The sequence below is a fragment of the Xiphias gladius genome, chromosome 2 (assembly GCF_016859285.1).
Source record: "Xiphias gladius isolate SHS-SW01 ecotype Sanya breed wild chromosome 2, ASM1685928v1, whole genome shotgun sequence".
Lineage (NCBI taxonomy): Eukaryota > Metazoa > Chordata > Actinopteri > Istiophoriformes > Xiphiidae > Xiphias > Xiphias gladius.
In genome coordinates this window covers 15,321,883-15,343,808 of record NC_053401.1, presented here as the reverse complement: position 1 = coordinate 15,343,808, position 21,926 = coordinate 15,321,883, and the positions used below count along the sequence as shown (strand labels likewise).

General features: G+C 37.9%; 1 protein-coding gene across 1 annotated transcript in view; it reads right to left on the bottom strand.

Annotated features, from left to right (window-relative positions):
* Positions 1–21,926, bottom strand: part of LOC120803939 (inositol 1,4,5-triphosphate receptor associated 2-like) — a 101,891-nt gene that overhangs the window by 77,127 nt on the left and 2,838 nt on the right. The gene's annotated exons all lie outside the window — the stretch shown is intronic.

Genomic DNA, 21,926 nt, shown 5'->3' with positions numbered 1-21,926 from the left:
AATAAAACATAAAGAACTGAGGTCACTCTATAAATCTAAAGAGTTCTGTTGAAGCCAAATTACAAAGGTTTCCACACATGTTCGATATTGCCAAGCTTCAAACTTGGACTATAAGCCGATGTCCTGGAGCAGTGAACAAAGTGAGTTTCTCATTCTTCCTCTGCCCATACTTGTAAACCTGTGTTATTTTTTGTATAAATATGGGGCTGCTGCTGCCAACAACTTTTACCTTTTGAAGTAATTTGATCATGCATTATGCTTTCTTCACCGGATCTGCAGGAATTTTGGTACAGGAAAGGTTAGATAGCCAAGGTCATTAGTATTGTACCCTCTGGGCCATATATGGGCTATATATGGAGCATAGTCTTAGTTCTGGCAGATTACTGAAGTCGAGCTTGCATTATCTTATGTGCATCACTTGCTTCAGTCATGCTTCACCTACACTTGGGTTTTTTACCAGCTGTTGGGCTAACAGCTGAATAGCTATGTCCAATCATATCCATGAAGGTGTACAGCATAGCTTCTCCTTATGCACTCAGCTTTTAATATTGTTGAATTAATTAAGATTTAATGTTAATGTATGTGTTTATTAAGGGTGGCTTGTTTTTCTAGCTAAATCCATGTTGCTGCTTGGATTCTTTGAGACTTCCCTTGTAGAGCAGAGCTTTTCTGCCAAATCTAACTTTATAATCATTGGCTATAAATTGTCAATTCCCTTTTGGGGACATTTTATGCCTTTATTCGATAGCTGATAATAGAGAGATGACATAAATGGGGATGCCACGAAGCAAAGGCAGACACAGCGGACGAAACAAATTTAAAGAAACATTTAGTTTTTGACTTTGTCACTGATTATGGTGTTGGTGACTGAGAGATTTTGACCTGAGGGAGGTACAAGATGAAAGGTCAGGGGTGGTCTTCAGACTCACTAGCAATCATTATTTGGAGTAAATGCAGATCCATATCAAAATTTGAAGGCAGTCTTGCCAGAAATGATCAAGATATATTACTAAGGACCCAAGTGTAGGACAGATTGTAGGAAAGACCAACTGACTACTTAAATAACATCAGCATCTTTAACTTTCACTATAAAAAGTTTGAAAACACATCAATGATACTTACCTCAATTCTTCGTTATGACTGACTTTGGTTTATATTTGCAGTTGTTTGTGTTGTACTGATCTTTGGCTGGAGCTCTTTCTGTACCACCTCTGGTAATGCTTGATTCTTGCTTCTAACACCAGGTTTGGTGGAGAGTAAGCAGGATTGGACTTGGCAAGTCAAGTGGGGCGACTTGAAACCCCAGCTGAGTTTGGATAAACATCCAACTACTGTACTATAGATGTTGTCTGTGCTAAGTGCTAATTAGCAGAACAAAGCATCTGTTGTCCTTTTAAACACATGACAGTCAAATATTTCATCTATCCGTCTGTCTTCACCGATCCTCAGCTCCTCTGGAGGAGCAAGAGGAGGCAAGCTGACAGCGAACACACGAACGCACGCACGCACGCACGCACGCACGCACATTTGCTATAAATGTACACATACATGCACACAAATGAATGTACAAGCCAGCATACACAGAGGTAGACATGCTGGGACACACACACACACACACACACACACACACACACACACACACACACACACACACACACACACACACACACACACACACACCATGTGCTCTTATGTGAGCTGACAGCAGCATCAGCGTAATGTGCCATATTAAAGTGAACAGGACCTTTACTATAAACACCATCCTGCCTCGAGAGAGAGCTAGAGGCAGAGAGCTCGAGGTTTGGTCTGAGAGAGACAGGGCCAATGGCTAAGTGCTTATTACCCTGCCTCCCCTGACATTTACAAATATGTGTTCTTTGTTCTTCCACTGTCTGAGGTAGGAAAGAGAGGGCAATAAAGAGAGAGAGAGAAAGATCACAACCTGGGGAGAAAGGAAAGGTTAAGTGAGTCGAATGATTTGAGAAAGGAAAAAGAGGAAAAAGACATATCTGATGTCCCTGTCTGTCTCTTTCCCACCCTCGTATTTTTCCTCTTCATCTCCCCTCCTCTTCCTCCCTCCATCTCTCTCTCGTGGCTTAAAGGAGAAGTGTAAGAGCAAAGCGCTCTCGTCTTGTTAAACGGCTGGCAGGTGACAGAAAAATTAGAGGCAATTTGCTCTTGACAGGTTGTTGTGTATGCCTGTTTTTTTTCCCCTTTTTTCTGCTTCAAGTGTTTTTTGGCGGTGTGTTTTCAGTCAAGCTGTCTCGGCAGCACAATAAGTACAACTGGTGCACGCATGCACACACATACACATACCAAGAATAAGACACATGCCAAAACAAGTGCAGTTTTTTTTTGTGTTCTGATAGGAGACGGATCTGATTTTGTGTTCTCAGATTGGTGGCAATGGGAGGAGGGAGAGGAGCCGTTTGCTCACAAAGATGTCTTCCCCTTTGCTAATTATCAAGACAGGCTTTGATTGCCTGTTTGGAAACAATTTTTCACACAGCTGTAATGACAATGATTAGGTGATGCTGCAAATTCTGTGCAAGCAGGGGGAGGAGTGGCAGTCGGTCCATCAAAACGTCTTGCCACCTTGTGTTTACGTGAAGGTGTGTTTTTTTTTTTTTTTTTTTTGCAGTCGTATGTCATTTTGTAAAATTATTTTTACATTACAGCAAAGGCTTTTTCCTTGTGCCTTTATCCTTGTATGTTTGTAAGGGGTGGCTTTTTGAGCTAACAAATGTTCATCCAGGTACTAACCACCACCCTTTGAAACAGTGGATGTGGTAAAATTGTTATTTCTGTGCTTTTTAAGGCAAAAAGTGTGACACCTTTGTTCCTCTTTTGTTGGTCTTCTGTAACTACTGGATACACTTAACTGTGGCTGTAGGAAACAAGCGAACAGCAACAACAGAAAAGCATTACTCAGACACATGCTGATGGAGATATTAATGTTAGAGGCATTCAAATATAAGTTGTTTTCTGACTACATCTGTTCAAAGTAGGGCCACAACTGATCAATATTTTAATTATCAATTAATCTGCAGATATTTGTCTGTAAAATATCAGAAAGTAGTGAAACATGCCCATCAGAGCTAAAGGGGATGTCTTCATCCAACCAACAGATGGAAATCTAAAGATATTCAATTTATAATTGTATATAACCGAGATAAGCACCAAATCCATCACATTTGACAAGCTCGAACCCAATAAAGTTCAACATATTTACTGGGTAAATTACTTAAATGATTAATCTGTTTTCAAAATAGTTGTGATAGTAATTATCTCATCATTTCACCTCTAGTTCTAACAGACTATTATAACACATACGAGGGGTGATTGATAAATTTTTGGCCTAAGGTAGAAGGACCTGAGTTATACATCTTTCGTTATATGCAAGTGCAGATTTACTCTCTGAGTGATTATGCAGAAAGTTTGAAGGTAACAAGATTTGTGGTATTTCTGTTTCGGTTAATTGGAAACTGCAAATCAGCACTGTCTGAGAAAATTAACAACATCGGGCTTTGTGCAATCACCCGCTACCTCGGTCTCAAGGGATTTTCACCCAAGGAAGTACATGAGGACATGTTAGCAACACTGCATGGTGAAGAAGTGAGCTGCTGAATTCAAACATGGCAGAGAGAGCCTGGAAGATGACCCCATTCCTGGAAGGCCGGTCACTGTAACCACACAGGAGATCCCTGACAAGATCCATGACATGATCTTGAGAGGATCCATATGCTCCATGACTGCTGGACTAAGTGTGTAAATGAAGGAGGAGACTATGGTGAAAAAAAATGTGCTAGGTTTTCTAAAACTGACTCTGAGGCCACGAACTTACCGATCCCCCCTCATACAATCTAACAGTTAAAATGCTATAACACTGGCACCTAATGTACATTTTTTATACATACGCCATTGTTGCACATGTGTACATTAAACAAGATAAAATCATGCTGGAAAAGAGGCCTCCAACTGTGTCGCATTAACATGATGTTGCAACGTGTCTTTTTTGAGATTATTGGGGCAAAAAGGTTATAGCTTTTCACAGATGGTTGAGTGACTGAAGGGTGAAGGTTTTTCTCCTCTTCAGTACAGCCAAAGGAAAAACAAAGGGGTTGCCAAGGAGGGTGCTGATGTGGAAACCATTTGGATCTTCACTGTGATGCTTCTTTTCTATTGTGATTCTTCTCCATCAGAGTTGTTTTTAAATGATCAAATTCCACAGTAGTTTCAACTGGGTGTAAAAGGACTGAAGGTTTATGAAGGTTAACCCAAGCTGCCTGACCCTCTTTAGAGTGGGGAAAAAACTATACAGAATGCGAGCCAGCTTCTCATTAGAAAGAGAGATAGCAAAAGAAAGAGAGAGAGATAAAGGCAGATACAAAGAGAGAAAAAAAAAACAGAGCTAGAATGAAGAGAGAGAGACAGCTCCTTGATTTGATTACTTCTGCCTGGGCAGACAATGCAGATCAAGTGATGAGAAGTCTTATTTATTTCTCTTTGTTTTCGTGTGTAACTGCAAGCACGGGTGTTAATGTACGTGTGTGTGTGTGTGTGTGTGTGTGTGTGTGTGTGTGTGTGTGTGTTTTAGTCTCAGGGATGAGCTGATGAAGAAAGAGGCCATTCATGTTAAGTGGGCTGCAGAAAATTTGTGCGTATGTGTTTGTGTTTGAGAGAGAGAGACATAGAGAGACGTTAAAGCATGAGTGTGCGTTGTGTTCGTACACACTAAACATGAGTCATCATGTTTTGGTGTATGTCTGTATCTTAAAGCCTGAATAATCTTGTGATCTATGTAGATTCAAGTATCCAAACACATTCAAACAACCTGAAGGTGTGACGGTGTATGTGTGTGTCTTCACATTTCGGAGGTCTATAACCCGCAAATTGTTTTTTATTGACCCTTTGTTCCATTAGCTGATTAAAAGAAAAACATATTTATTCCCTCTCGCTCTTTCTTTCTTTCTTTCTTTCTTTCTTTCTTTCTCAACCCGGCGCAGACAGCGCCCACCATGAGCTGGGTTCTAGTCAAGGTTTCTACCTGGTAAAAGGGAGTTTTTCCTTGCCGCTGTCGCCAAGTGCTTGCTCATGGATCTCTGTGAATATAACGATAAAGAGTACGGTCTAGACCTGCTCTACATGAAAAGTGCTGGAATCAATTAACTAATAAATCGATAAATTGACAGACAAAATTAATCGGCAGTTATTTTGACAATTGAATAACCATTATTGTAATTTTTCAAGCAATAATACTAAACATTCTCTTGATTCAGTTTCTCAGTTGTGAAGATTTGCTAATTGTCTTATGTGACAGTAAATTGAATATTTTTTGGTTTTATTCAGTCGGACAAAACAGGCCAATGACGATGTCACCTTTGTCTTTAGGAAAATGTAGTGGCCATTTTTCATTATATTCTGATAAACCAAATGATTATGTGACCATATTTTTAGAATACCTTTGATCTAATTAACTAATTACATTGCTGAAACTTAAAAGTGTTAAAAAAAAATGTTCATACATTGTTACAAAAAGGACATACATTTCAAAGGCAATAGAACGCATGTTGGCGCATCAAAATTTTATAATTATAAGAGAAGCATACAATCAGGAGGTAGCATATGATGAGACTGATGAATTGGTGAGAATCATACTGCCACGGTTCATATAGTTTTCCATAAAAATGTAAAAAAAAAAAAAGCAAAGGAGACACTGTTTAGACAGAGTGTGTAAACATAAGGTACAAAACAAGTATAATACAATAGTATGGTATAGTAACTTGCAAAAAAGCTATTGGGCCTTTACAGTGAGAGTATGTGTTGCAGACTTTATGCTGTTAAGTTACATTTTTGTAATTCTGATGAACTTTCTGTAACTTGTGCTCTTTTCACTCTCTCTGCAGCTCTGTAATCTACTGCTGTTCATGCTAAACACACAGCTCTTGTTCTTTTAACTGTAAACAAATTGCTGGGCTTCTACCAGAAATGTAAATCACGTGACTTCCTGCACAACAGAGGAGTTTCCTGCATGACACTGCGTGTTTAGAACAGCAAATGTAAGTTCTTTCATGAACTGGATTTGTGAGTTAACGATAAACGGTAGCAAAACTGACATCAATGCCATCACTATGATGAAGAAGCCAGGGGTCAAAGCTGCTTTTTTGGCCTACAGGAATGTATCCGCATCCATACACCCACAGCAAACACAAACTTAAAATAGAGCTGGAAAACACACAAATGTAACTCACAAAGAAGACAAAGGTATAAATATCATAGGTAAAGCATGCACAGTTGTCTTTTGAACACCAACATGTGTTACACCTGGGATTAGCTAGATGTTTGTGAGATCAAGTGTTGTCCACCATCCCCCACCCTACTTCCTATTAACTCTAATGTGGAGAATAATCCTCTTGTGGAATTAATCTCCTTTAAATAGCATTTGCTACCATGCTGAGATAGAATTAAGGCTCTTGTTCCACATCTGGATGTCATGTACATGTGTGTTTATATGCTGTTTGTGTGTATATGTTTGTGAGAGAGAGAGTCAAAAGAAATATATGTGCAGTTGAAATATTTCTACCCTTTAAAAATTCAGTAGCTTTTTTGGGGGGAAATCTCCCATTAAGTGACAGATCACAAAATTGGTCTCTTCCCTTTAGGAATGATAGTCATGTTAAACTGTTAGACATTCTTTTACATTTGAATCAGTTTGTTGCATTTAATCTTAACTAGGTTGATCTAGTGTAGCTTAGTTTGTCCCAGAGCTTTGATTTTCAGCCTGACTCTGATAGGGCACAACAGGTCCAGTTAGCGCATGCTTTTTTTTTTTTTTCTTAATTATCTTTGCCTTTGGTCAGATCTGGTTTGACTTTATTCACTTCATTTGTTATTTTTTCTACATCAGAGTGCATGAAACAATATATACACATGCAACATGACTGGTGTAGACAGCAGTATTGTTTAAAGTTAAACATGTCTATATATTCAGACAAACGTCAGATTGATGATTGAGAAACACAGATTACATTCACTCTTATGCTCTGATTGTTTAAATTAAGAAGTTTGTTTCTTACAAACAGCTCCTGCCTGTAATTGATGAGCAGAAATAAAAACAAAAGTTAATGGCAGATCACTGTTACATAGATTAGGCTAGGTAAATTTAAAGCATCCTCTAGCCACACTGCCATCATTGCTCTATGGATGGCAGTGTTGGATTGTTTGCTCGTTGGTTGTTTGCCTCTTTGGTCAAGCCTGAAATATCTCAACTACTATTTGATAGATTAACATGAAATTTGGTACAGATATTCTTGGTTCCCAGAGGATGGCTCCCACTGACTTACGTGATTCCCTGACTTTTCCTCTAGCGCCATCAGCAGGTCAGTGTTTTCATTCATCCAATTAAATATTTTGTGAATGCTTTGGTTAGCATGCTAGCACAATAGATGAAAGGATAAGATGAGAACATGGTAAATATTGCACCTGTTTAACATCTGCATGTTAGAATTGTCATTGTGAGTATGTTAGCATGCTGAGGTTAGCATTTAGCTCAAAGCAGTGCTGTTTATAAGCACAGCCTCACAGAGTTGCTAGCATAGCTGTGGACTCTTAATCTTTTTAAATAGTAACTCATTGTTGACATGATGGCATTTTGACAGACATAAAAATTTTGCTTGCATCTTATTGTCTGCTACTACAAGTTTGCACTGATAATTTCTCTGTGTTTCCTTAATGTTCGCTTCCAAATTACACAATGAAATGGCTTCATTGTATTTGGCATAGAAAGCTAATTTACTTCACTGACAGTCAGGTGGGTTCTGGTCTGATTGTCCGCATTGATAAGTTCAACAGTTGAACCAGCTGAGCTGTCTTAGTGTGAGCCAGCAGAACCATAATGCAGTCCTTGTCTGTCTTCAGAGGGCAGAACAGGACATTGACCCACACAACCCCTTCCAAATGATATTTCTCTTCCTAATGTTGTCGGTTCACTTCGAACTTTTAATCACATTAAGACATTAAGCATCGTATCTGGTATGTATGTCCGCTCAGACTTCTTCAGACACTGGTTTTGTGTTAGAGCTGGATACATAGCGAGAGAGAGACAACATGCCAAACATGTGTCTTTGTCGTCTGTCTCTCAGACAGAGGTGAGAGAGACAGAGAGAAAGGAAGAAGGAGAGCTGTAATTTAGCTGGCTGACCGAGGAAGTGAGATCTCTTGGGGGTGTGTGAGTGTGACAGTCTAAATGAATAGAGACATCAGTTAGTGTGTGTGTTTTGTGTGGACATGAGGAGGGATCTATGCTTGGTGTGTTTTACTCACCCTGTCAAATCCAAGACAGCCTTAAGTGTTTTTTATCAACCTTCCTCCTCCTCTCTTTCTCCCTGTCACAGCTCTGTGTGGAAAAAGTGTGTGTGTATCCATGTGTGTTGTCATTGCCAAATGGAGAACGTGCAACAGGTAAGTGTTAGGAGCAGTGTGCACAACACAGCACATCCCTGCTTCTTGCTTTCTTGATGTTTATCTTCCCATTTCAAACCTGTTCTGTGCGGTTGCTAGATGTATAGATTCATTTCTTATAAGAAGTCAAACAAATATAAAATAATATATTGATTACATTGGCTTTTTCAAGAAAAAAATAAAGTTGTTTTTTTTTTTAACTTTTTTTTCTTTTTTCCACTGGACAAGAGGAAAGGAGTGCGAACATGAGACACCAGGTACAACTGAGACCCTTGTTTTTTGTACAAGGGCAGAACATAGCAGTTCAGTTCAGTTCAATTCAGTTCAAAGATTTCTAGCCACCGACTACACAGATTTTTCCTCCATTTCTTTGCTAAGCCATTGCATCACTGTGCAAATCCACTTCAATGTGTGCATCAGTACAGTGGTAGAAGAAGTACCCGTATTTGATGCTTAAGTAAAAGTAGCAAAAGCACAGTTTTATCAGCATATTATACTTTAAGTATTAAAGATAAAACTGCTGAATAATCTGTTTGAGAGTGTTACAGCATAAATATCATATTGTAAGACAATTGTTAGTGATGCATTAACACATACACAGTATTTTAATGTAACAGACGGAGGAGTTGGAGCTAATTTTTGCCACTTTATTCGGATGATTTAATCATTAACATTGAATCGTGTTTTTATAAATTGATCACGTTTTGTTTGTAAAATTTTTAAACTAGTACTGGTAGCTATAGCTGTGTGGAGTAGAACTATAAGGCATAATAAAATTGAAATACTTGAGTAAAGTACAAGTAACTCAAAATTGTACTCAAATACTGGACTTCATTTCAGTGGTACGATCAATCTTTTGCTTGTTCAACATATTATGTTCACAGTACAGACCTATATAAGCACTGTTTGTAAGGTTAATAGCTCAGCAGCCAAATATTTGTGAAAGAGTGATCATTTCAGGGTCATTTCTGCCGTTTTTATGGTCTTTTAATAAGCTTTTAACAATGCACAAAGTAATGTACTGTCTGTAACGGCTGTGCTTAAAATGGTGCTTTCAGTCACCAATAAGTGGAGCTTTACTGCTAAAAATTATTTACAATAGTAGGTTCAGATTGAATATTATATGTTAAAAAATACTGTAAATGTGTCTGTGTAGTGAACACTAGCAATAACTATTGCTGTAATTTTGGTCTGGTGGCACTAGATACAAAATCAAGGGGTCATTAAAATCTTAAGGCTGTGCCTTCCCGGAGCCCTGGGTATCCACAGGAAACTGAATGGAAATCAATTTTTAAATACTCTTTGAACAGTTTGACTTAAGTATGATGCTACAAGTTTAAGGACTGTGCAAAAAGGAAGAGGGTCATCCTTTTAGAGCATGTATTTAATGGCAATTTACAAACATTTCTTGAGTGTTTGTGGAAATTTTTAGCCTGATGGTGGTGCTACAGGGAATGTCAACAAACACATTAGGATTTATCCTCAGGGGAGAATGATTACCCATAGCAAATTTTATGTAAATCTGGTCATTAGTGTGTGAGGTACCTTGTCCTGAACCAAAGTGTTGTACAAGGGTAAATTTGAAGAACTGCCATGGTAATTCTGGACTTCTTCTCTTTTATTCTCCTGTTTTCTCCCTTTCTGTCCCCTTCCACTTTACCTTTGCTTTAAGCAGAAACTATAGAAGTTTTTGTACAAAATAATATACAGCTCTCAGTGACTGGGTCAAAAGGGCAAATCTGCAATGGATCCCAGCCTCCACAAATCTATAGTTCATACTCTCTTAGTGCATAGATCTCTCACTGAACCCTGAAGTAAGGGTGTGTGTGTGTGTGTGTGTGTGTGTGTGTGTGTGTGTGTGTGTTTGTGTGTGTGTGTGTGTGTGTGTGTGTGAGCCCACAGCTGTCAAACGCAAACTCAAATACAAACAGTAAAGTCTAGCGAGTACAAAGTGCTTCCAATAATTGACCTCCTCTATGGTGACTGTCTGGTTTATGTATATCAAAGAGAGACTGGAGCAGGAGTAGTGACTCTAGTGGCAAATTGATTACTCCACATTATAACTGTTAAAAGGACATGTCAAGCTTTTATTTTACTGTTACCATACATATTGCTTTGAAATAATATGTGCTTGTGTGTGTTTGTGTACCTTCTCAACTTTATGCAGACAAGTTAATTTTAAGTCACTTTTTGCACATAATGCAAATTTTTGAGGTTTTAATATAACTCATGTACACAAATGAAAACATTACACAGGCATTCACCACATTCCTATGTCACTGCAGTTTACATTGTGCACTGTATGTCACTGGTTGCAGTTTGTAAGAAAATTTAAATTGTGTGTTGATAGGGAAAGGTTTTTCCCTTTCAAATGCCATGTCCCTCCTAGTGTACTGCAAAAAATTGCAGTTGTCATGCTCTAGGGGCTGTGTGTGTTTAAAGAAAGCATCATAAGACCACTGGTGTTAATGTGACTTTGTTTCTGTGACATTCTGTGTCATTTTTCAGAAGCATAACTTTAGCAAAAATCACATTTTAATGTCTTTTCTTCAATTCCTTCCTCCCCTTTTGAAGGCTTTCCTTTGTGACATGTCACTTTTTGCTTCCCTTTTCTTCTGAAAGAGGGTTCTCATTCTTAACATCTTTTATTTTTGGACAGCAGAGAAGAGATTGGTGATAGAGTGACGGTGTGGGTAGTGTGATTTTTAGTGTTTTTAACTACTGCTTTTACACTGGTCTCATAAATTACCACTTTTTACCATTGGATTGAACCATTGAATCCACTCAATATCACGTTTACATTAAATTACCCTTTCATACATTTGAGGGCTTAGAGAACTTTTTGCTATGCAACATTTTTGCATTAGGACGTCCAGTATTGATTCTATGAAAAAAAAAAACAAAAAAAAAAACTCAAAACATTAAACTGAACCATATGCACACAAAAGAGTAAACATTAAATATGGTTGAAGTGTACCAGCCATTTTTAGGTTAAATGATTACCACGCTTGTGTCACATGACTCTTGAGTTTCCTTTAATCAATTACCCTTAATTTATCTCCTGATTGTATTAACTGTTTGAATAGATATAGAGTATGTGACATTTATACAGGAACTATTTTTGTACAATGGCTTTCATACATTTTTGACTCGATATAAATTCTGCTGTGGGATCAAGAAAGATATTTTTTCTTCTCCCCATATCTTGAAGAAAGAAGAAAAAAATGCATTCAGCTTTTAACTAGTAACTCTGTTAACCATGTGATCTATTTTTTCCTCTCCTGAGGCAAGGGCCTCAGTTAGACGTGAGTCATCTGTCAAGTGTGCAGTTGTACTGAATTGGTTGCAAGCTTTTGTTTGTTCTGGACATCAAGAGGTTTTCAGGAGGGTTTCATCAGGCAGAAAGTTAAATACACTATGTAGGTGGTGGTTGGTGGTAGTACTCTTGTATTAGGAGAAAGATGGTGCCAGTCCACAGTTCTGCTGAGTAACATCTGAAGCTGATTTAAAGTGCCCAAAGAGCAATTACTTGAGATATTAATTCAAATTGAATATTAATTAAACTGAACTTTCTTAAGTTGCAATACAGAAAAATATTTCATTATCCCTCCTTTTATTTATTGGTCATTTAATATTAAAGCAAGACTTTATAATCTTTGCTGAACAGCCATAAGTAACAATTATGGGATAATGAAAAGCAAAAAATCTGAAGCACGAGAGAAGAATCATAAAGTTAGTGAACTGTCTCTAAAAAATATCCAATCTACTTATCAATATTAACCTAAAATCTTCTAACAGTAGCCACCGTGAGTTGCTAGTTAGTGTATACCAGAACAATTCAGTTAACTGAACCAGAGTGCATTTAATTACTTATGAATTCAACTGTTTATTTAAAAGAGGAAGAATGTGTTATTTCTTCTTTCAATCATTACCTAGCCTTGCTTTAAAGTAGTTACTGAGTGGATGAGATCAAATGAACAAATCAGATAGCGGTGTGGGGAGACTAAACATTGTCACCCCACAGGAAGGAAGTAGCTATGTCTATATTACACGGACTGCCATGACTTGTGTGTGTGTGTGTGTGTGTGTGTGTATGTGTGTGTGTGTGTGTGTGTGTGTGTGTGTGTGTGTGTGTGTTTGAGTGAGTGAGTGAGTGAGTGAGTGAGACCAGCGTTTACATCCCACACCCAAATATTTACTACTGTGCAACTGCCACCCTCTAACAAAAAGCTATGATTAGGCAGAGAGGAGTGTGTATTATGTGTGTTTGGCAGCCTACAAACTTTGTGTATGTTTGAATGTGTAAGTGTACTGTAGATGCATGTATATGTCTCTGTCTGCATGTCTGTGTTTGTGTGTGAGGTTGTGGAGGGGTAGGATTGGAGGTCCTACAGGGACCACCTTGGTGAACAATGGTTCTTTTATTCCACCGCAGTGTTTGACTGGACTCTGTGTCTCAACAACCACATACACACAGCCAGACAGAAAACACTCATATCCATACATGCAAACACAGTGGCTTCACACAAACGTGCACGCATTAATTCAGAAACTCTGTGGGGGTATCCACTGGGGTCATTGTTCGCTAAGACTAAACGTGTCTGTGTGTTTGTTTCTGTGAGTGTGTAGTAAGTCAGGTAATTTGGCGCACTGGTCTGCAGCTTCAGACAGTGTGGAATGTGGAAGCAGTGGTTGGTTACACTTTTGGTTTAAGGGGGCAAGGCAATGGAAACAAAACTGGAGGGAACTTTTGTAGTAGCTGAATCTTTTTTAAGTAGAGAGAAGCCCTATCTGGCTAATGTTATGATTAGTTTCTTCTTTATTTGACACATTATAATGTAAAATCCAAGCAAGTGGGCATTGGAGATCGCACAACAAAGGTAGTGATTAATAATCAAACTAGTGATGTTCTGAGGATAGTGTGAGCAAAAGCAGATATCATTCAATCCTCCATACCAAGAAAAAAGTGACAACAATGAAAAATAATGACCTTTTTCCACTCAGAACTAACACATAATGACCTAAGCACTGCTATTCACACCATATATAAAATTAATAAAGAACTAAAATTGAAGATCTTTTTAAAGCTTTCCCTACCTGTGGATCATCACTTGAAATCCACCTGTAAAGACAATGATGTTGGGGTTTGTTCTGTATTGCGTGCACGAACAGTCTCATCCATGGATAGTGGGAGTGTGGTGTGTATGTATGTATTTATGTATGGGTTTAAGGGGTTAAAAGTCAACTTTTAGATATGAAATGTAACAATTAATTGATGCTCATTTTAGCATAAGCAGGTAGAAACTACAGACCATCTTGGGATGGGATCACACCGGCTGCTATGCCCGTCAACATGTTGAGGTTCCGAGCCCATGAGTACTCAGTAGTCATTAATACATTATCGACAGGCATTGTGGCTGGTGTGATCCCATCGCAAGATGGTCTGTAGTTTTACCTAATGTCTTAGAGGGGACGGAAATGGTTGAAACTGGGATACAGTGGTCCGTTACTTAAAACAAATGTGGGTCAGGGATGTAATGTGTGGGGCTAATGGCCCCCTCACTGCTTCTAAACCCACTACTTCCGGCGCCGTTGCTCAGAAAACACCCTACATACCTAAGTACTGTCAGTACCAAAGTTCTGACGCTATCGTGGTGACAAAATCTGGTGAAAACAATACCAGCCCTTCTGTCGAAAATTGTAACAACCAGTTTACAGTATTTACAAGTTTATAGAGCCTAAGACGATGTCTTTAAACTAAATGTTTTTGAAATGTATTAAATTTGCTATGATGTAAAAAAAAAAAGAGAGGGGAAAAGCAGCAGTTGTCATTTTTGAGACTAAAACCCGGTCATGTTTGGCATTCTTGCCTGATAAATGACTAAAAATCAAATCAATTATCATATTTTGTCTTAGATTACTATTCTTAGACTTGAAGAAGGAGATCCATCACTCTAAACTTTTAGTCTGCACTGTAGTTTTTTAAAGTCATCATTATTAAATTAAAGTATCATCCTGTAGGACCAATTTGACCATGAACACTGTGCCAAAAAGGACCTGCATCCATGAGCTACTGTACATACAGTATATAATCAGAAGATTATGTACAGAACACTAACATTATGAAGTCAAAGCTGCTGTCTGTGTCCATTTGTGTCTGTCTTTCAAAATAAAATTTCAGAAAGATGCTTCAAATGATCGACATCAAATTTTTTCTCCCTTCGACATGTTTCTCACAATATGAGCGTATTGTTACTGAAGCAGAGTGGCCTGTAAACTTGCGTGATGTGCATATCAATCTTTCTACCTCTCTGTTGCCTGAAACAGGTAATGACTATAGGTTTGCCATTTGCAACTGTCCCAATCCCTCTTTTTGATTGCATTGAGGCCCAAATGACCAGATGTTTCATCACTATTATGGCATTAGAGCTGAGCTTAGTAGGCAGATGTGTGTTTCTCCCCCGACTGATTGTTGTCATGATAGAGAATGGTCTGATTTCCTCCTCTGATTAGGCCAATGGGCTGTTAATCCTCCCACACCCACCACAGATCCAGTGTGTCAGCTCTGCCCTGCACCTCTGAGAATTGGAGCAGGTTATACAACCACTACACACACAAACACACACAGAGAGGGAGAGAGAGTGAGAGAGAGAGGTGTATATATAACAACAGCAAATGCACAAAAAAAGGACCAACATAGCCAGAAGAATTAAATGGTGGTAGTGGTGAAAATTACATACACAGGATACAGACTGGTAAATGTGCACTGCTTTTCCAGATTGATAGTAACAGGAGAACACACACAAAAACACACACAAACATATGCAAACATGAAGAGTAGTAGAAAAGGGTCTGATGTTGGGGTTTATAACGTGAGCTTGGCCATTAAATCCAAATGTGTTGTTTATCTGATCGGTATTAAAGATCCGGTGACAATGGAACAGATGGGACTGCCTTTTGTCCTGCAAGTGCATATATATATATCCATCCTTTTAGGCTCCCTCTGTCTCCATCTCTCATGTGAGGATGTGTGATTGTGTTTAGCCAAGCAGAGTGAGTGTGCTCTACAGGGGAGCCAGCCTGCTCTCCCCATGCCAGACGGAACACACACATACACATACATAGACACACAAACACATCCGCTGCAACTCGTGCACAATATTTTTCAAATATCCCTCATTTTTTTTTTTTTTTGCTGTCCTAAAAACTTAACTGAGGTCAAATGTATTTGTCAGGTTTACAGTTGTCACTGGAATGAATGCAATTAACTACCTGCTAAAGTCCAGTTCCTATTGACTTGGACTGACTTACCATTGTGTGGCTGACAGATTTATTCAATCAATACTAAGGCCAATATAAGGTTTCTGCATCACCTAAGTACTTCTCTCATCTTGAGAAATGCTTAACCATCGTATAAACTGAGCTACATTTAAATTTCTTTCCACATATATTCATGTTTTTACCATGTGTTCTAAAACTTCACCCCTTTAAGCCATGGCATTTTTCAAATTGCTTTCCAAAATCACTTATACTTATCTAGAACCAGATCCTTTAGCAATCATCCTCCTAATCTGAATCAATGGTGAACCTACACGAATTCCTTCTTTCTCATTCCCTCATCATATCAAAACAATTAATACTCACATATTTTCGAGGAAATCTACTGTGCCAACATCAAAATGTGGCTGGATGGATGAATTAATACTCCACAACAAGAGATGATGCATTAAAAAAATAACTGTTTCAATATGAAAGAAGTTTGGCAATCTTTTCTTAATTACATTTCAGTTTGGAATTATAGAAAAATTAACTTTTCATTGTACATCTCTTCAGTATGACACAGTAATTAAAAATATGAGGGAAGTTAGACAGGGAACCGTCATGTTGTTATTATAAGTTGCAGGTATTACTTTTTATGTTTTTCACTTACTGATAAATGTCAGTGGATACAATTATAGTACATCTTTTGCTTCAGTATAATTGTTCAACTGTGCAACAACTGAATCATTGCCATCTGTATGTAAAGTAAGCTGCTCAGTGTTAATACCTGGACAAAGATTCAAAAATCAATCAGTGAACTTCTGTGCTTGACCCACTGCTAATTTCTGTTTATATATCTGGAAATAGTTACAATACAACTGCCCGAGACAGCCAAAGCCCGTGTTTGGTTCTCCTTTGCTCTCAGTGGTTTGTGAAATGTAATCCAAGAGTGAGAGGATATTAAGCCTCCTGTAACATCACTCCCTTAGGCCTGCCCCTATACACAAATGCTGCCCTGTCTTAGTGTATATGTCTGTCCGTTTGTGAACATGTGTGTTCACATGCAAATGTGTTGAAGTTAATATTAACTATACAAACTTAAGGTTTAATATAATTTACTGTATGTGTGTATTGTGTATGTGTTCATTTGTAATTGTATGCTTGTGTGTGTCTTCTAAACTGTGTAAATAGAATATTTGGATGTACTGTATGCATGTGTATGTGAGCTTATGTCAGGTTGTGTGTGTGTTTTCTGCTGGTGTGTGCCTATGCCATTGTGCAGACAAAATAGAAAAGAGGGAGACAAGCTAACACCATAAAGCAACCAGTCTAGCTCAGCAGCTCCACCACCAGCCAGCCCCACTCGGCATGCACCTGGCGTCCACTCACACACATCCCCATTATTAATTGCTAATACATATTTATGTGGCACAAATTTTTAGCTTGTTTATGCATAAAATTATCAATAGCGCAGGGTGCTTAGCCATTGAAAATGTTGACTTTTTTAAAGAGTAATAAATTGAACTCTGTGTGTTTGTGTGTGTCTGTGTCTGCGTCTGCGTCTGCGTCTGCGTCTGTGTCCGTGTGAGTGTCCGTGTGAGTGTAAGTGTGAGTGTGAGTCTGTGTATCTAATGGCTGATGTTTAAGAGGGAGTTATTGGGCTGGAAAAAGGAGAGGAGGGTGGGGGTTTTGGAACTGGACGTGGTAGAAAGGCAGCTGAGGGCTGCCAAGAGGAGATCCACTGATCTGGATGTTTACCCACAGTTTGCTTTTCACACAGGCAGTGCACTGTCTTTGTCTTCGGCTTCATTAGCAGTGTCCATTTTCAGAGTGTCTGTACTGAGTGTGCCCTTGAGTGTGTGTGAGGATGAATTTGTGCATATAAGTAAATCAGTCAGCATATTTTTCCATCAATAAATGTGCAGAGGTGAGTGCAAGTGTAAAGGAGTTGTAAGCATCTTATTCCCTCTGCAGGTGAACCACTGACACCAAATCCACTAACACTATACAGTCAATACATTAGAGACTGTACCACTTAATATTAAATTGGATATTTATATAATAATAACTAATAGCTTGGCTTTCTCCATTACATCTCAAGCAAGACTGGCTCATTATGAATAGAATTAAATAGAACTTGAGAGGGTTGTATTGGGACTGAGTGGACCAGACTGGCATGAAATAGGACAAACTGGGCTAGATCACATTGGTCAGGACTGGACTGTAGTGGCTAAGCTATGCTACGTCAGCTACGCTAACAGCTGGCAGCTATAGTTTCAAATTTATCACACAGAAATGAGACTGGTATTAATCTTCTCATCTAATTCTCGGCAAGAAAGTGAATAAATATATTTCCGTGAATCTGGAACTACTCCTTCAAGTTATTGGAAACCCAGCTGGAGACAAGTTGATGCCAACAGAAACAGAAAAAAAACACAGTGTAGCACTTGCTCTGTGTAGTCACGTTTTAATGGACAAATAGAGCTTCAGTTTTCTACAAAGCAAATTTTGTAGGTCCTTTTGTTCTCCTTTACAATGAACTAAAAAATGAAAAGAAGCACAACAAGAAAACAAACCAACATAAACCAGTGCAATTTCCAAATACAGAGGACAAGGACGTGTTTTAACAGCTTCCTAATAAAAAAAAAGTTGGTGTTAAACAGAATCCCTGGAGACAATATTCTTGCTGCTCTGCACATTTCACGCAAAAGATATTACAAGAAAGAACAATTATTTATACATTGTATTCAATTCAAAGTTTTGAGATACTGTCCTACACATATGTGGTTTTATTGCTATATCTTCCTCTTTACACTTTTTCTTCTCCTACCTTTGTCACGTCTCAGTTGTTTTTATTCTTTGTTCCCTTTCTCATTTTTAGGAGTTCCTGTCTCCGTATTTTATGTCTTTTCTCCTCTTATAGTTACTGATTTTTCTCTTGTTTTTTCTCTGCTCTCTGCTTTGCTTTCCACTCTTTCTCAGTCTCTCTGATGATCCTGCCTGCTCCACACTTCTTTTTTTCATATTTTCTTTCTCCACTGTAATATCTCTCTAGTGGAGTTTTATCTGTGTGTGTGTGTGTGTGTGTGTGTGTGTGTGTGTGTGTGTGTGTGTGTGTGTGTGTGTGTGTGTGTGTGTGTGTGTGTGTGTGTGTGTGTGTGTATAACAATGTTACTGTCAACCTGGCTGTTTCTCTGAGTTTGAAATCCAGCTAAATCTCTTTGTCTTTCTATACCAGGGTTAGCTGTCACTCTGATGGGTATCCACTACGCAGCAGAGCAACCTCTCCAGGGATACTTGTAGGTCAGCTGCTATTTTCATACCACACACTTGTTTTAAACTAAGGCAAACAAGCACACATTGAACTGGGTTGAGTGACACTGTCAGTCTCTTGCTCATGCTCTATCTCTCTAATGCACACATGGGCACTTTCCCTCTCTCTTTACCCCAGCTTTCATGTGGCCTTCATGAGGTCACACACAGGATTCAAGTCAGTTTCCATGACTACACAATCAGCATCCAGCCAATCAGCATTCTTAGCTGGCCTCAATGGGGCTAGTGGGCAGCCAGCAAGCACGTATCTGTAAATCTGACATGGAGCGTATAAGTAGAGCAGGGTGTGTGTTTTTGTGATTGTTTATGTGAAGGAGGGGGATTAGTGCAGAGGCATTTCATGTGTCTTGTGAGGTACATTAACAACAATTTGTATTTTTGAAATTGTAAAAAACATGTCAGAAGAGTATGCATCCCTAAAGTGGTGGTATTAGTTGAAAACTGCATTTGAACTTCTGCATTTTATTTATAATGAGATTAAAGAGAGAAGAGAGAGGAATATGAGGAAGAGGAAGAAGGGAAATCAAATTCAAATCTCCCTTCCACAAATGTTCCAGGATGACACTTTTCTCTCTATAAATACTATACAAAATACAACAGGGACTATGCAAGACATGCCAGGAAACTCTCTTCTTTAGAATCAGAATTAACAAAAACAGTGTAGGAAACTCCATGGGATCTAAGACTGACAACTTTAATACAGAAGTAGATTTAAAAAAGGAAGACAATCTCTTCATTTGTCATGACATCAGACATTGTACTATATCAAGACAGCAGTATTTGAGCCAGGATTGTCTTGGAGGTGTTAAAATGGGCCTAGTAGTACTTTTCAAGGGGTAATTTAATACCAATTTACCTAGGACCTCCCAGTTCATGTCTTGGATTTTCTTGAAAAAATTCATGTGAAAACTTCTATTAATTTCATGGGACCTTGCATAATCCTATACCTCTACTCCAAATATCTTTTTAGTTATTAATTTTTGAAGTTTGGCCCTAGTAGAAAAATGTAACAATTTTTGTCATTCTTTGTGTGTGTATTCTAAGCCTCACCAATCGCTTATTTTTCTCTGAATTGAGTTGAAAATTGAACTGAACATCCAAGAAACCCCAAGGATAATTTGCAACATGTATTCTGAATGTTTTACAGTAGAAAAAATTATAAAATAAATATTTTTTTTTACCTGAAGAATCTTTAATTTTCAAAAATGAATTTCTCTACTAGTTTTCACTTTCTTTTTGGTTTTCACTCAACCAAGTTTTGATTCTGTGTAGTATAGTTCTACCACATCTAGAAGTTATTTGGTCCTACATAATAAAATTGAGTGCCACAGATTTTGCAAAATATACTGTAACTTCGGAGTTGAAAACCACACTTTTTAGGATTTTTTGACTGTATACATTCACAAAAAGAATTATTTTAATTTCCTTGAACCTTTTTTATGGGAAAGTGCTAATATTCCTTGAAAATATATAAAAAATTTTAAAGATGTTATATTGATCCATCATTTGATATTTATTGGAAAATAGCTTATTTTACGTACTTCTCACTGGCTGTAATATTACATTCATTGCTTCTATTTCATGAGTAGATATTTGTACTTTGTTGACTTAAAGGTCTTTCTCTGTCTAATACCTATTGAGCCTGTCTTTCATTCAGTTCTGGAAACTTGCAAGTTACAGCTTGTAATGGCTTGGTTTGTTGCATACTAAATGATGTCTTGTACCGTGTGTCAGGACAACATATTAATCTTAGTTCCTCAAGTCAATACACATATATTACATTTACAGTTTCAAACTTTTCTTCCTCTGCATGTTTTAAGCTCCTTTGCTTTCTCTGTATTTATTTTCTATAAAGTAATTAGATGGATCAAACATAGGGTGACTCTACTGTGCCACTGACAAATATTTAAATCAGTATTTTATTTGAAGTCAACTTCATAATTCATCTGTGTCTGGAAAACTAAACAAATTAACTGCAGCTCACATTCAGTGACAAAACTAAATTAATCTAATACTTAAAATTGCTTTTATATTATTTGAATGATTACATTCAAAAGTAGAATTATATATTGTAGTAAATGGTATGTAATTATCTACTCACGGTAATAATGACAAACATCTGGTAAATAAAAGCTGAAGATATAAGATATCATCAGTATTGATCCTTTTGACAGTTCTCAGTCTCGCCTCTAGCTAGTGAGCTAATGTTTGTTATTGTTATATTTTGGCAGCTGCAGCACATCTCTGAATGTCGAAAACATCCTGACTGAATTGATTAAAATGCTTTTCTTAACAGTACAACTGAGAGGCTCTGTTATTTACTATCCGATACCTTTACCTGTCAGTAAGTACAAGGCTGGATTGTGTTTTGTGCAGTCGGCTTACGCAAAATTGTTTATTAACCAACAGGCTCATCACTTTGTCTTTTGACCACGAAAAAGATGTAATCCTCACTAATGTTTTAAAAATTTAAATGGTACAGAGTGAGGTTTTCCCATACCTTTGGTTAAGTACCAAGACAGAGCTGATTTGCAATACACATTTACTAGGTAACAGCCAACAGTTTATTTTGTAGTTTGGCTAACTCATGTAATAAACGATGATGCATCCTATAAAATCTAGAAATGCTAAAAATGATAAGCCTGCTTACAGCTTTGATTCTGCCCTTGATTTTTATGAAGGACCACTGGATGCTGCAAGTGATGGGACATTTTATATTTTAAAGGGGACATTGTCACAGTGGCACAGTCTGGCTAAAATCTTGGGACAGTCTATCTGAACAAGCTAAACTGAACCAACCATGGTTGTAAATTGAGTGAACTCTGAGGTAAGGCAAACGTATGGCAACAATTGTCTACAAGCCTTATGAGTGT